This window comes from Palaemon carinicauda, chromosome 21, assembly GCF_036898095.1.
Source record: "Palaemon carinicauda isolate YSFRI2023 chromosome 21, ASM3689809v2, whole genome shotgun sequence".
NCBI classification, from domain to species: domain Eukaryota; kingdom Metazoa; phylum Arthropoda; class Malacostraca; order Decapoda; family Palaemonidae; genus Palaemon; species Palaemon carinicauda.
In genome coordinates, this window is record NC_090745.1 from 92,100,775 (window position 1) to 92,105,774 (window position 5,000).

At 33.3% G+C, this 5,000-nt stretch overlaps 1 protein-coding gene and 1 long non-coding RNA gene across 11 annotated transcripts in view; one reads left to right on the top strand and one right to left on the bottom strand.

The window, feature by feature from the left end:
* Positions 1-5,000, bottom strand: part of LOC137615324 (homeotic protein ultrabithorax-like) — a 1,252,187-nt gene that overhangs the window by 1,107,228 nt on the left and 139,959 nt on the right. The gene's annotated exons all lie outside the window — the stretch shown is intronic.
* Positions 4,465-5,000, top strand: part of LOC137615327 (uncharacterized) — a 68,776-nt gene continuing 68,240 nt past the window's right edge. The window contains exon 1 of the long non-coding RNA XR_011039224.1: positions 4,465-4,875. This is a non-coding gene — a long non-coding RNA (uncharacterized lncRNA). The remainder of the gene's footprint in view (positions 4,876-5,000) is intronic.

Genomic DNA, 5,000 nt, shown 5'->3' on the forward strand with positions numbered 1-5,000 from the left:
TTTTAGTATTCCGCTACTTTGGTATCATTACAGGCATTTGCAGTTTAACAAGAATTTTATCAATCAACGCGAAAGGACCTTAAACGTGTTTTCTTCTAAACAGTAAAAAAAAAATGTGAAAAAAAAAAAAAAAAAAAAAAAACACAGCAGCTGCATCACCTTCACCTCAATTGAGTCATTACCAGGAGAGTCCAGCTCAGGTAATCGGAATTACAGTGATTGTATGCGTGTAGATACACAAACCGGAAAACCAGCGTTGAGTAAAAGGATGGGAGGAGTGGGGTAGAGGCGTCAGTATAGCAATATAGCAAATTACAGTAATCCATAATGCCAGCGACAATAATCCCAATTGATAAATTGCAATAGCAATGTAATGTCCGCAATGACAACTCAATCACACGGATGTACTAGATGGGCGGTGGCAAAATGCTCGTAGCACATTGCTGTCATTCTTAAGGAGGTAATTGATAAAGAATTTAGGTTATAGGAAAATCACATATTATATATTGCTGACAAGTAGCGTAAGTCTATGTATAATTATTTCATCACAACAACTATTGCTATTATATAAACAATAATAAAATACTAACGGCTCATCAATTACTATGAAACTGGGATCAATAAACCTGGCTGATATCCTTAACAATGTCAAATGTTCAAGGATTTCTTCATGAAAGTATACAAAAATAGGGAAAATTTCATTACATTTATAGACGAATTTAGAGAGATACACACACATACACCCATATATATATATATATATATATATATATATATATATATATATATATATATATATATATATATATATATATATATATATATATATATAGCGCTAACTAGCTCTTATACAACTGGAATGAAAATTAAAGGCTTCCTTGTCAGAGCTATGACGGAAGATGAAATTGAAGACACTTCCTTTTATGAAATTGCTAAACATTTACCACACGCACACGCAAAAATTTAAAAAAAAATAGTTGAAGCCATATGAAACAAAAAGCGGTTATAGATAAAGAGATAGAACAAATTTCACAAACGTAAATAAAAGAGATTGGCAAAAGTAATTCCGATGAAGCCATTAGTGTTGAACCCAGGACAAGGGGGGCGGATAAAGGCGTTTTTGATGAAAGGAATTTAAAGGAAAAAATAATGGAAAGCAAAAATAATTGAAAACGTCCCTAATGCATTAGCATGAATATATTGCAGCTACAAACTTTCAGAAATAAAAATAATAATAAGAGCATAATAATTGTGACGAGACATTGTGCCCCGGGCCAATCTGTTCTATCATTAACCAAAAATATAATTAAGAGAGAGAGAGAGAGAGAGAGAGAGAGAGAGAGAGAGAGAGAGAGAGAGAGAGAGGAGAGAGAGAGAGAGAGAGAGAGTTCGTCTTTGCTACTCACTTTGTAATGAGGTACCGGAGATATCTAAGACCGTAAGACGGAGAAAAACCGAGGGAGGTTATTTTAATCTTTCAAGATAACAGACATGCAATAAGTATTAACATATCAAAGCACTACCTATTCTCCGTATTTATCTTCTAATTCTAGAAATCATCCAGCTAATTACAAGGTTTAAAGTAAGATTAGAGAATACAGAAAACGACGAAAAGTGACTTTATATTTATTAATTTAATTCCAATAATCAGATTTTTTCCCACAAAAAGTCGTGGTAATTTTAAAGAAACTCTTTGCTTAGTACCTATAAAAATATCGCCTTCGTTCAGGGATGTGCGCATCCTACGAAAACCCGAAGAGGATACCATTTATGTGGATAAACGTACGCAAATACATAGGTTAACTTTGCAAAATAATTAACTCACTTGACCAAGAACAATAAAAACATAATTGAGAATAATGATGCTAATAGCTACAGAAATATGAGTTCGTAGCTATTATCATTATCATCATTCTGTTACAGCAGAAATAATGTAACAAAAGATAATGAAAATTCGAACGGGGAAATGTCATCTCATAATAATTATACACAACACTGATAACGAATAAATAAAAGATCCGATACCCTGTAAATGAGTTTACATTTGATCTGACCCCATTTCATATCATTACATACCAACGGGAACACAAAGCGATCTCTGACTGGTGTTGAAAAAAATAAAAAAAATAAAAAAATAAATAAACCCATTACCGAACCTCATAACTTCGAGTTCAGAACATAATAATGTCTGTCTTGGAAACAACTATATTCCAGAAGACGCCCTAGAAATATGAAGGCGTGTGATTACATGGGATACCGGGCTAGTGCTGCTCAATTAGCAGAGTTATGTTGAGGGAAAAATTCAATACTACCCTTCAAAATAATTTTATAAGCATGTCCATTAAATCAGGTTAAAATCCTCTCTCTCTCTCTCTCTCTCTCTCTCTCTCTCTCTCTCTCTCTCTCTCTCTCTCTCTCTCTCTCTCTCTCTCTCTCTCTCTCTCTCTCTCTCTCTCTCTCTCTCTCTCTCTCTCTATATATATATATATCTATATATATACATATATATATACATATATATACACATATATATACTGTGTATATATATATATATATATATATATATATATATATATATATATATAATATATATATATATATATATATATATATATATGATCTTAATAGATTCAGTTATGAAACAGCATACGGGTAATATCTTGAAAAATCATCCTAATGTTACCATTTAATTTACTGAGGTAAATACAGGATTCTCAAGTATTATATAATATAGTATATGTTCAAGTAAAAATAATTTTCAGAATATTTAATGATGAATATTAACTCATAAGCTATCTTGTGCTTCTTGCTAACCCTAACTCATAAGCTATCTTGTGCTTCTTGCTAACCCTGTCTTTCAGAACTGAAATTTCCAAGGTGAAAATATCTTAGCAAAACTTCAAAAAATAAGAAGAAAATCAACCAGTCCAGCAGTCGTTGTTCTATGATACATTGAAAAAATTTTAAATCGAGTTTTAAGGAAAGTATGAAGTTAGCATAATATAAAAAAATTGGATTTATGTATAATTTAGGATGTGTTACTTCAAATATTGTATTAAACACTATGTATGGGTCTTCTGTAATAATAACAATAAATTAAGTAAATATTGAGGAATTTATCAAAATGCCATATATATATATATATATATATATATATATATATATATATATATATATATATATATATATATATATATATATATATATATATATATATATATATATATATATATATATATACTGGTCGTATTAATCTCTATTGAGGAACATAATTTTTTTATTCATAATGAAACATATAACCAGTATTAAAATCAGCGATTATAGTAACATATAATCAGTATCAAAATTAGTTATTATAGTATTTACGTTATTACTTTATTAGTTCCGCCATTACTGTAAACTATGAATTAAAAAACATCCTAATTTTCAGATTCTCCAAATACCAAAATCTTGGTAAAGATTTTTGAGTTCCCCCTATTCCTCTGGCAAATTAAACAAACTCATTCACCTGGAGAGAAGCATAATAACATCTTCAAGATCATGATACCTTGTGTGGGAGAACCAATAACACTCCAACACTTCTCTGAATCCGAGATATTGTATGGGTTTCGTAAACTCTAAATTACAGCCATCAACATTTAACATAGGTCAGCTCTATATAAATATATATATATATATATATATATATATATATATATATATATATATATATATATATATATATATATATATATATATATATATATCTATATACTGTATATATAAATATATATATACCCATAAATATATATAAAATATAGATATATATATATATATACATATATATATTATATATAAAAAATTTATTTAATTTACATATATACAAAATAAAAGTTTTATTTTGTGCCACAACCAATGACAGGGGCCCTCCTTTCAACAACCAAGCCTTAATTGTTTCATCAAGGTATTTATAATTGGGTTTTAATAGTTTTGGCTAAATGTTTGCGTTAAGGCCTGAATGTGAGAGCGAGAGGGCTTTTGGTCCTCCTCATCTCATCGATGGGTATATGTGCTGGGGTTGTGGTCATTACGGACCAGGGCGGGGAAGGGTTTAGTATTCAACAGAAATAACGTCAATGCTTTCAAAGACTCGAGGAAAAGAAGGGTAAGTTCTACAATTCATATTAAGAAATAATGTCGATAAACAGAAACAAAAATTCTATCGCAGGTCCCTAGGCCACAATGATCCTACATAAAAGAATAAGTGAAATAGTCTTTCAAAATGTAGTGTACCTGCGGTGCATAGTTACTTGGAAATATATGGAGGAAAGTACAGATGAAAATGTCATAAATGGCGACCATAACCTTTTTCCTGCAACCCCTACCCCCCGTCAAAAAAGGAAGCACAGGGTGTGAGTATGTATGTATGTGTACGTATGTGAGAAGCAGGCGAGTGTGAGGGAGATGAGTAGGATCAGAGTGTGAGGCTGGGCCTCTGTTGGACCTTCCACACGGGGTCTTTCCTCCTCTGCCTTACCACCTCCACCACAGAGAACACTTACGGCTCTCTCTCTCTTTCTCTCCCTCCCATCACCGCCTCCTCCACCTCCTCCTCTGCACCGGCCGACCACCACTCCTACCAACGCCACCGCCCTGCTGTTGTTCCTGCTTCCTAGAGCCCAAAACCCCGCCGCTTCCTTCTCAGCCGCCGCCGCCGACATCGCCAACAACGCCGCCATGTTACTAGGTCCGCCGCGTAGAACCCAAACCTTGGCGTCACTTGCCTTCATCCCAATCCCAGTGCATGGGCTCTACAGATAGATCTTCACCAGCTCTGCTGGGGGCTGCAGTTCCGCCGTCATCAACATCACGTAAACCAACGCCCCGGATCAAAAGGTGAGTGAGATCGCTAAGGCCATTTATAACGAAGAATTTTTCAAAAACAGTCTCTTCATTTTCGATACTTGGGACTGCGGCAGCATTTATGCGTTCAAGTCAGGCTCAAAAGACTAGAGATTTAG